Source organism: Watersipora subatra, chromosome 9 (assembly GCF_963576615.1).
Source record: "Watersipora subatra chromosome 9, tzWatSuba1.1, whole genome shotgun sequence".
Classification (NCBI taxonomy): Eukaryota; Metazoa; Bryozoa; class Gymnolaemata; order Cheilostomatida; family Watersiporidae; genus Watersipora; species Watersipora subatra.
The window spans coordinates 60385609-60397963 of NC_088716.1; the positions used below are offsets into that span (position 1 = coordinate 60385609).

A 12355-nucleotide genomic window follows, 5' to 3' on the forward strand; every position below is an offset into this window, starting at 1 on the left:
AGCTGGTAAGCTGAAATAAAAGCTCAGGTATTAAAAGCTAGATGGATAAGATCTATTATGTAATGCTATTTCGTAAAAGGTGTTTCTTAGCATGTCTACATGTAGATATAAGTTCACTACGTTTGTTAAGAGTTGCCTTCTCAGGTCTGTAAATGATGAAATATTTTTCTAATGTACATAATCTGCACTTTCCGGTGCTTTTAGAGTATGGCTTGGCGTGTGATAAAATCTTCCAGGCTATGTTGTAGTCAGCGCCGCTTTCCTTGAGTTCCCATATGTGGCTGCTTAGCTCGGTAGAGTAGCGTTTAGAAATGTCCTTGAATGTGGATTTGTGAAGGTTATATCTAGTTTTGAAGCTGTTTTCGGTTAGCCCTACATATGTGGCTGCAGGTTTATTGTTATCAGTGGTAGTTACGCTTGCCTGGTATATCACTGATTTTGCTAAGCAATTGTCTGGTAATGGGCAGGTGTTCTTATTCCTGCAATTGCAGCCAGGATTAGTTGTTTCTTGATGGTTCAGTGACAGCAGCCTCTGATTGTGAGAGTTGATAGCCTGTTTCACATTGTTCATGCAGCTATAGCTTAATTTTATAATACTTCTGTTAAAGATTTTGTGTAGCTTGTGGTCAGTAGAGAATTCTTCATCGATTAATTTAAAGAAAGTTTTCCCGATGTTGGTGTGTACGGTGTTGCTGTAAGGGGGGTTATACCAGATTATGTTTCTTTTTCTTTGTCTATGTCTAGCCTTTAGTGGTGTAGCTTTAGGTGAAGAAAATTCTAGCTTGTGTTGGTATCCGCTTTTTCTTAAGGCTTCCTGATAAATAGGTGCAGCTTTGCTGAAGGCATTTCCATCTGATGAAATTTCTGAGAGTCTTTTGTTGATTGCCAGTGGTATATTTTTAATGATGTTAGGCGGGTGGTTTGAATCTTTGTGAACATAGGTAATGGTGGTGTTTGGCTTAGTGTAGGGCTCATACTTCCCGTTTTCTAGGTTTAGGGTTACGTCTAGAAAATTTACTATCTTCCTGTTGGCTTCTATTAGTATTCTTAGATCATGTGAGCTAAAGATAGCGCACAGGTCTTTCTTGATGTTGTCAACTTGGCGGGGGGTTGCGTGTAAAGCTCCCAGACCATCGTCTCTATATAGTCCAAATTTGTTATTGTATTTTTTAGATATTTGGTACAATATGTATGCGCCTACTAGCTCACATGTTTCAGCACCATCAAAACATCCCGAAGGAAAGCGGCGCTGACTACAACATAGCCTGGAAGATTTTATCACACGCCAAGCCATACTCTAAAAGCACCGGAAAGTGCAGATTATGTACATTAGAAAAATATTTCATCATTTACAGACCTGAGAAGGCAACTCTTAACAAACGTAGTGAACTTATATCTACATGTAGACATGCTAAGAAACACCTTTTACGAAATAGCATTACATAATAGATCTTATCCATCTAGCTTTTAATACCTGAGCTTTTATTTCAGCTTACCAGCTAATGCAGAATCTTGTGTATAGTCCTCACTAAGCATTTTATCTGATGAGTGTTACACACCTTTTGTGTAATACGAAACTTTTAGTAATTTTTTGCTTAGTCAAATTTTAATAAATTTCTTACCAAATTTATAGTAAGCTCTACTTTAGTATCGAGCACTTTATGCTGACTTTTAGCCTATACTTTATTGTACATATATATATATGTATATATATATATATAAATTGTTTCCTCACCCCGGTTAACCCGTATGGGTGGGGAAACAATTAATGCGCCGGTGTTATTGCGCCCAGTGCCCCAATGACTACTGGGATTACAGTTGTTCTTACATCCCAGCATTTTTCAATCTCTTCTCCAAGAGGGAGATATTTCTCTATCTTTTCTTTTTCTTTGCTGTCTATATTGTAGTATATATATATATATATATATATATATATATATATATATATATATATATATATATATATATATATATATATATATATATATAACTAAGCTTTATATGCCTGTTAACAATGAGATGACATCTGACAATAACATCTGCCATTTTTCTAGGCTCTGCCTAAAAGGTATAACAATTAAAAACATCCGTTCATGCTGCAGATATTCAAAGCTGTTTATTGAATCATGACCTAGAAAAAGGCATCATATATATTCATATACAGCTGTTTTTTTAATAATACTTTGCCTGTGTCACAATGTTGGCTAAGTCCTTTGATTTAATCAAAACTTCTGTTAGAACTTTTATATTGCTGTATAGAGGGCATCATTTGTGCTGAAATATAGAGTAAGGTAGGAGTTGTTTGCACTGATAAGTAAAGTTGCCCAATAACATTGCGACATGTCTTTGACATTTTCCATTAAACAACTTCTCTGATAGCTCAACAAAAGAGATATAACTTCTAATTTTTGCCAATGCTCATGTGTTGTTAAGTTTTTCAGCACATGTTATTGTTGTGCGGTTTTATGTTAAATTGGCTAACAAAGTTTGCTAGAATGAATGTAAATATTGCTGAAATATTTTGCCTCTAGCAAGTCATCTCCAATGTTATTAAACAAGTGATGACAACTACACACACTGAAGAACATTGTGGGGGTGACAATTTCAATTTTACATTTATTTTTGTTAAAAGATTTGTGCAATAACATTATGTATTTCCATTTACATAATATAATACCAATTGATATCATCTGATATAATACGAATACACCATAATAAAATATATGTAATATAATGTTAAAATGGTAACATAATATAATTAATGGCTATAATATAATACGATAGAATATAATATTAGACAATTAAATAGAATAGAACACAATATGATGCAATATAATATATCATGAGAGCAATGCAATATAATATAACATATAATATAGTACATTATAATATATGTATTATATTTATGTAAGTCTTATGTTTTATATAACTTTGTCTATCATAACTTGATTCCTGACCATGCTCTTTAAAAACCTTATTTGACAAAAAAACTGACAAGCCAGTACTTTTTGATGATGTGTACTAATTTGGAGTTCCATAGTTTGATTAGTTTTTTATTTACCAGATTTCAGCCTCAAACTTTTACTTGGTTTACTGGTAACAGAAAGATTAGCTTTGCCCATAGACCTATTAACCTATTACTATATAGTATAGTTAACAGGTCTATGGCTTTGCCTATGAATTATAACACACAAGCAACCTTTCTTCCTTTCAGTATTGTTTTTTTTTGTTGATAGAAAAAAACATTATTTTGAAAAAATAATTTCTATTTAGTTGTTTGAAAAGAGCAACTTTGGTTATGCAGATAATATGTAAAAAAATGAATGTATTTAATATGAAACTGCTCTGTATGCAGCAGCTTTGTAGTTGAATCTAAAATCTAACAACACAACTAAACATGTCGATTTAGTGAAATTACTTAAACTGGAACAAGATTTCAGATTTTTATTTTATATGATAGTTTTAAAAAATTGATTTCAGTGATTAAACTATGTATCTAGCTTATGCCAAAATTTTTAGCTGCTTATACTTTGGTAGCTGTAAGTATTTTTGTTACTATTGCCCGTCCGTCTGTCTGTTTGACTTCTCTGTCATAAAGTGCAGTGTTAAAATGCGGTTGATTGGCTCAATTGGTTAAACTTAGAACATCAGTCTAATAAGCTAAATGTGGTGGGTTCAAGCTTCTTATTAGCCAACATTTCAGTCAACCCATTAAGTGCATCTACAGAATTTTATGATTGCGTGAAAGTTTCATTTAAAATGACCAATGAAGACCAATACCCAGAATAATTCTTTCTGTTTTAATTTGAATTATTAGCATGCTCCATAATAGCAATAGATATCAATCAGCTTCTATTATAACGGTGAAACTGACTGATCTGACAATTGCTTTAGTTCTAAGCATCAAGTTTTGCTGTAGCTTGCTAAAAGCATTGCTGTAAGTAGTTTGAACATACATATATATTACTATATACATATATATTAATATATACATATATATTAATATATACATGTACATATTAATCATGTGGATCTTGGGCTGCAATCAGAAATAAAATAACGATGCTGCAGTATAAAAACTAAACATGACAAGTCTCTTTAGTGGTATAACTTAGTTACTTCCGAATAACTGATAATTTGCTGTTTCTTAGTGAAACATTTTAAACAATCAAGCTTTTTGCATTTCAAGTTTTCAAATTTGGTTCACCCAGTGCTATCGCTGTTAATATTTGAGTGTACATTAGCTTAATTATTATGAAAACAAACGCTGCTAAACTTTTTATGTTAACTTAAAATAAAAGCATAAAAGTCAGCTCAATCTTTATAATTTATATATTATTTCATATAGGTTGATTACATGTTCAAATGTAAGTTCTATCAATAATATCTCGAGACAGTTTAATTTTTATTTAGCCATGATTTAAATCACAAGGTAAAATCTTTTTATACCACAATAAGTTCTATGTATATGTATAAATACATATACATAGAATATATATAGATATAAATAGATATAGATTTTTTACGCATCTATGTATATAAATTGTAACAATCTCTTCACACTTTCTAGAGAAAATAAATCGGATAGATGAGGCTGCTTTCAAGCATCTTGGAGTTGTAAAGAAGTAGTACTGTAGTGCTGTTCCTGGCGTTCTTTCTTGTACTTGTGTGTCAATTCATAGCCAGTTGGTGTAACATATGAACTGAGTAATTAGAGTTGCATCATGGTTCATCAACAATGGTTACAATCACTAAGGTCTTTAAAACTACTAGTTGCATCAAATTCAATACCAGCTGTCAGCCTGCGTGTCATTGTGCCTTTCCTGTGTAGCATAATCGTTGTTTTTTCAATGCTAACTACATAACTTTCATAGTTTCTATGGCTTTAGAAAGTATGTATTTTGAGTTTTAAAGTTACAAACAATTTTAGTAAACTTTTATAGTTTTTTTCAGCTCTGCATATGGATGCAAAAGCAAATCTAGTTTATTAATGCGAGCATAATTAGTTAATTGCATAATAAATTTGCCAGTCATAGTTATAACATAAATGGTCTGGATATACTGAAATTAAGTAGGCCTATAGCAGATATATTAATACACACATTTTCACAATGTAGCGCACCTTTATTCAAAGAAAAGAGCAAAAAGCTTTTACCAACTCTATCGATTGGACCACCTTTCATGCTGTTGATGAAGAGATGCCTGGTTGAACTCTAATCATTTTATTATCACTTTATCACATCTATTAATGCTGGAATCATATGATTGGAATGCATTGGTGTGCAATTTATATTTCGCGATACTACACTTTCAGTTGGGTCCATTTTCTTTTAGATACATGTAGTTTTTTTATAATTTCAGAGTTGTCTTTTCATATTTTCTGTCATTAAAAGTGATTTCCGGTTAAAATATCGCTCATTTTCTTCAACGAAAGCGGGACTCCTACTGATTGTCCGTCGCGCTAAATAATATTAGCATAAGGTTAGGGAGCGTAAGCGATTTATTATTAACCTTACACTTGCGACAACCGCCAAGTTACCAGTTACTGACATCGGAAGGATAGATTATCTCACTGTACGGTGACATTGGTTAGGTGAGATTAATAATGTATGTTGTTAAGAAATGTCAATGTTGAAAAATTACTACAAATGATATAGATTCTTCAGTATGTACATCTGAGTTTCTCTCAATGGCATAATGTTACTGGTTACTGTAGTTTTTGTTTTAATGGTTTAATCTTTTACGTTACATCGCGTAATGATCTATCATGGTCAATAGGTGAATGTGAAACGATCATTTACAGATTTGAAATTTTAACAAACATTCCATTACGTACCAGATTTAGAGGAGAGCTAGTATATTAGGTTTGAAGAGCTCGTCGATAGCAGCAGTTAATATGGCCGACTGCTACTGATGAAACCTTTGGGCCTATACTTTTATAGTACGGTAGTTAGGACATGAAATCTTATGGGACTATATCAAGGGGTTGGTTTAGTAGGTCAACATCACATAAAGTGGTGGGTGAGGTAGATGCCCAGCTGTAATTTAAACTATAGTCCCTTGTTCTAGACATCGGCCCAAGGATCACAACCGAACCCGTATAACAAGTCATATATATATAGCAAAAACTTAAGATATAATTCGTTAGGAGTGCATTGATAGAAGTGGTCAGCTTTTTGGATATTTTTAACATTTGAAATGTGTCGCTTTTATTTTTCCAAATGCTTTAAATTATTTCCTTTTGGACTGTAGTGCTCACCATTCTCACGACAATTAGTATACCCAAGATTTTGTTGAATTTTTTGTTTAAAATTTGGTGAAGGGCTCACTGTTATTTTACAATGAACATAACTTTATCTGAGTAAGGAGTTTTGTTCAAAGGTTCTGCCAGTATTTGATACTGGATGCACTTGAATTCCATAATACAATAGTGATTTGATCTCAATGCAGTTGTTAGCATTCTTGATGACGCTTACGAAAATTTATCGTGTCCTATTTCGATTGCCCATCCCTTTTATAAATGTTGTTGTTGTACACTTTCTAAGTGAATTATAACAACGATAATGTCTATATAGTTGTCGAAAATGCTTATAGATTGAACAACTTTATTTTTCATGTAGGAATTATTTCTGTGAACAACTCTTGATAGCTTGCTACGCTCGAGTAGTACCGAACAAGCAGCTCAAACTATCGTCATTATAGCTATGTAGTCAACTTTCAATTTGGCTACTGGCAAAACTTTATGCTAAGAATTATGAGATATTACTGCGCTGTTTGATTTATATAAAAAAATTTGCAGGTTTGTTTAAATTAGCTTAAGACTAATCGGAAATCTTAATGATTTTTAACTGTCAATTGTATGTGCATATCTATCAACTCTGATTGTTTTAAGAGCATGTTACCAATAGATTTAAGTTTGTTATGAGCTGCTATCAATCATTATCAATGAATCATATTATATCATTAGTGCAATGTATCAAAAGTCTGCATCAAATTATATTAACAACAATTTATGCAAGATACTTATCCTATTTTAGCTGCACTAGAAAACACGTCAAACTCTTTAATTTTGTTAAAGGCCTATGAGCTTCTATAAAGTATTGGTAAGGTAGAAGGAGAAATTAAAAGGCTGCATTGCCATGTACCACTGTGTAAAAGACAGGCAATAGGAGAAAATTTTTTATTTAGTCTAGTCATAAATCCAAACAAAAAACTATTACATTATGAAGTTCATAGCAAGACTTGACAGTCATTTCTATTATTAATTATTTCACCTCAATAGTCCTACAAACTATATACAATCCCCCAATAGTCCTACCAACTGTATACAATCCCTCAATAGTCCTACAAACTATATACAACCCCTCAATAGTCTACAAACTGTACAATCCCTCAATAGTCCTACCAACTATATACAATCCCTCAATAGTCCTACCAACTATATACAATCCCTCAATAGTCCTACAAACTATATGCAACCCCTCAATAGTCTACAAACTATATACAATCTCTCAATAGTCCTACAAACTATATACAATCCCTCAATAGTCCTACAAACTATATACAATCCCTCAATAGTCCTACAAACTATATACAATCCCTCAATAGTCCTACAAACTATATACAATCCCTCAATAGTCCTACCAACTATATACAATCCCTCAATAGTCTACAAACTATATACAATCCCTCAATAGTCCTACAAACTATATACAATCCCTCAATAGTCCTACAAACTATATACAATCCCTCAATAGTCCTACCAACTATATACAATCCCTCAATAGTCCTACAAACTATATACAACCCCTCGATAGTCCTACAAACTATACGCAACCCCTCAATAGTCTACAAACAATATACAATCCCGCAATAGTCCTACCAACTATTTACAATCCCTCAATAGTCCTACAAACTATATGCTAACTGTAGTGGCTGCAAAGCTGCCAAAGCTTGTATGTCTGTTGTATGATGAAGGTACATATAACCTTGCTCATGTACAAACAATTATGAGCGAAGAGTCTTTGATTGAACACTCGGGTAGTAATCAGGTATTGGAACACACTCATTCGGTCATTGATACATATTTGATTAGATTGACGCTTGTTTTTATTAGCCAATCATTATTAATGAATTCTTGCACCATTTACTTCAGTACAGTTCTATCTGCCGACAACCCTGGGATTTCTTGGCTTATAAAGGGCTTTGCAAATAGAATTATGACTATCACTAATCAGGTGGTTCATTGCAGATTTGCTGAAAGTTTCAATTCATAGCATTAAAACCTTAAAGGTTGACTTGCAACAAAATTCACATTACAGTTATTTGGTATCAAAAGATTCACCGTGTCTTACTCTGGCGTGTTGTAGGTGCAAAACATGTGGAAATGTGATTACAAGCTCTTAAAAGCTAAAAACGAACAGTTAATCGTAGCCATGCGAGACCGCCGTAGTTTGGATTCTCTTTCCAAAACGGCTCAAATGTGATGTAGTTGTAGGAGATGGCTTCTGTTTACACTTTTAAGCAACCTCATTCGTCGAATTATTTTCACGAATATTCTTCACGCATTCAACAAAACCATGTCTAATGTTCTTATGCGTCTGTTTTATCGTCATCGTAATGCTGTCACTTTCAGCGCTGATATCCTATAACTGACCGTAAAAATTCATTTAATTTTTTAAACTTAGCTCAAAGGAGTACATATCATTGTCTGATAAACATGACGAGCCTGTTGGCCACCTGTGATAATCGAAAAATGCTGCAGAAATTAATCACGAAGTATGGGTCACATGATCAGATTACGACTAGACCAAGCCGAAACAAAACTGTAAAGTAGTGAGTATCTATATTTGATACGGGGTCTTCGGTAAAACCCGAAGTGTTTGTCATAAACTAGTGCTACAAGAAGTTTTATATTGAGCCTTTTATTGGCCTTTAAATTCACGTGAGAACATCACGTGACAAGACAATAACCAACTGTAATGACTACGTCGGAGAAATAAACTGATTCCAATCTACGGTTGCTTTTCGCTGTTTAGCTTTTAAGAGCTTGTAATCACATTTCCACATATTTGCACCTACAACACAACAGAGTAAGACATGGTGAATCTTTTGATACCAAATAACTGTAATGTGAATTTTGTTGCAAGTCAACCTTTAATGTAGATGTTGATGCTTGCATGATCAGAAACCCATTTTTTATTTGTTGTATGTTATATATACACTAGTACCCTGGAAGTCCAGTCTGCTGGGATAGATCATCCGGTGTGGGAATAAAACACAGAGAATAACTATAAGCACAATAATTGTAACATCGTGAAAGGTGAACGATTAGTGCAAGGGGTGGCGTTGGGTGGCAAAGATGAATGTTGCTGGTTTCAATTCTGCACAGCGCAATCTTTTTTGCATGGACTTGGACATTGGACTTAGTGGCTTTGGACAGACACCGTTCTTATTATAGCAAAAATTAGACAAAACACATTATCCCTACATTAAATCTTGTTAAAACAATTTCCGTTCACCGGTAGTCAACGTCTGCTTTAGTCAGCAACTTGATTTTGTGTGTGCTGGACAAGTTAAATTCTTCTCAAACATTTCGAAAGCTGAAACTAACCGCAACACAGTTAGTTAATAACTAGAGCATGCAAATATGAATCTAGTTCGACCTTTCTCTAATTCAACTTCCGACAAAATATTTAGTCTGTCGCTCACTTACTATGTTAATTAATATCTTGACGTAGCCCGTGGCTAATCAATACTAATGCATTGAATTACCAGCAAATCTGTTGAAGTGTGGCTCATTATTGGGGCTATTAATTTCTCTGACTCACTGAGCTCTGTCTACCTTACCTCTGACTAATTAGTACTTGCATGGTGGGCTGCCGTAGCTCAGTATCTGCGTTTGCTCACTACTACCCTCTTACTTCCCTATTTCACAATGCAATGGAATAGTGTTTAGGGCACATGTACTTAATCTATCCTGTTTGGCCATTTAACTACCTGCAGCTGACTCACGGTGCGTTTAGAGATTTTTTCATTTTATTTGATTTTGGGTTTTGAACAAAAGAAATACAATAAAAGAAATACTGGCTAAGAATGAAAGTTTCAAAACATGTTTGGTATCATTGTGCAATTTTTTGGTAAACTCACACTGTTTGTCCTTCTGCAGATTGAGGAGGAGTTGAGGAGTTGCTCTCTAGTATATTCATATGTTACCGGTCTGCATCTTTATTTAAAGAAGGGTATAACGATATTACCGGTAGTGTTCATTACGATGTCACAGATGGTTGTTGGGCCATAAAAATAACATTATTGAGAGTAGTAGCAAGATCTATTTGGAATTCCAAGATGTGGTTTGGTGTAGTAAGCTTAGAAGAACTCTTCTAGACAAATTAATCGTCAAACAATTTGATCGTCAAACAAATTGTATGATGTGAGGGGATAATAATAGTTGGAGTTACGCTACCACATGGGAACAACACTGTATAGTCACGAAAATGTGATGGATGCCACAGCTACCTGTCAAATAGAACATTAGCAGGTGTAGTAGCGTAGATACAGTACCTATTCTGACAAACATGTGTTGACCAGTTTGCTTCAGGAGTCTCTGACCTACATACAATATTAAAATGCCACTCGATAGGAGACACTGTACAGGGCACTTTCTGATCTCTCATTGTTTATGTTAAAGATACCCTTTAACCATAGCCTATCTTTTTGAGCCTATCTTTTCAGTCTCACGTCGAAGTGTCAGGTACATGAGCTAGTTGTTAGTTAAAACACTCTTTCAATATGACTGCCAAGGTTTTCCTGATGGAGATGTTCACCTCTTGTAGGAAAACGTCACATTCCAGTAAGGGTAATCCTACTGCCAGAGCTTACTCAATTAGTAATATATCCGGCATGTACTACCAGTGTGAGTATGTTAAGAAGGGGAGAGTTTACTCTTCCTAAGGACAGGCTCATTAATGCAATGCTTGTGTGAACCTTCTTCATCAAAAATTGAGCTAGTTTAGATAATGCGGCAGTTTAGCTGCATATCTGTCTGCTGGTACCCCGAGAAAACTGCAGAGTTACTCACAACGATCTAAAGACTCTCTTCTATACAATTCCTAAACATTCACATATAGTGGGTGAGGATCATCAAGCACTGAGATTCATAAACCTGGCTAGCTGACTCATTCATGTTAACAAGAACGCGTAGATCATGCGAATTGAATAAACGTTTGTGTACAGTCGTCCACAGTCAAATCACCCTCAGAAGTTTTTGCTGATGTTTACATCACAGCTATATTTGGTAACTATAATTTTGGTAACTTTGTTTTATCACATCTCTGGGATTTTAGCCTCCGTAGTTGCATGTATAATCAGAAAGTGAACATCTTACGAGTTCCAAAACTCTAATTTGGACACACAGTGTTTAGATAAACAAACTCATCATTGTGATAAATTCCCATGCTGCATCTGCAACCCACATGGCTGTCATACCGCTTAGATGCAGTGGAAAGCTGACTTGATGAGCTCAACTCTCTATCCAACTATCTCTACTCGTAGTTATAGTTGTGTTACATGTGACTCACAGTTGCCAGATACCTAGGGAGAGGCTTGGTGAGCTCAACTCCCTATCGAATTATCTCTTCTCATTCACTATGTTTCCATGGTGCGCAGTACTGCGAAGCAGCCCCCTCCGAAGTCGAGGGGATTGTACGTTTCCATGCTGCGCAGTGGTTTTCAGCAAATACCGCAAATTAGCCAGAGAAGAGAAATTGTATAAATCGAATCGCCTGATGGAGAAATAGAATCGAGTCTTTTTTTATGATTCTGTCGTCATACTTTTATTTACAATACACATTCACAATGTTTTACAAACCTTAACACGCTCTTTACATAGTAATATATTTTTAATTAGTATTTTTTAAGTAATATATTATTTAAACGTTAATTTAGGACTTGCCACCTATTTTTCGAAGTGTTGGCATCGATAACAAAGTCCAGGAAAGTAATTACCTCATCATCCTCGTGAATGCAGACCATAATTAAATTTATGTGGAAGAAGATCGGAAGAATAGTGAAAAAACAAGATTAGCAGGACAACCTTTGTACTAGTTTATGGCCATCGAAAAATCCGTCTCCACGGCATGAGAGCTATGCGCAGCCACTGCGCAGTCGCTGTTTCCTTGCTGCGAATTTGCACTGGCTTCGCACTGATCAGTGCGCAGTGATTTCAGTGCGAAGACGCCGTTTCCATGATTCGGAGATAGTGCAACTCCGAAGCACTGCGCATCATGGAAACATAGTGATAGTTATAGTCGTGTTACAGGTGACTCACAGTTGCTATATCCCTAGGTAGAGATAT

General features: G+C 34.7%; 1 protein-coding gene across 1 annotated transcript in view; it reads left to right on the forward strand.

Moving 5' to 3' along the window:
* Positions 1–5449: 5449 nt before the first annotated feature.
* The window catches only part of LOC137405491 (activated Cdc42 kinase-like), a 63670-nt gene continuing 56764 nt past the window's right edge, over positions 5450–12355 (forward strand). The window contains exon 1 of the mRNA XM_068091781.1: positions 5450–5593. The gene's annotated coding sequence lies outside the window, so the exon portion shown is untranslated. The remainder of the gene's footprint in view (positions 5594–12355) is intronic.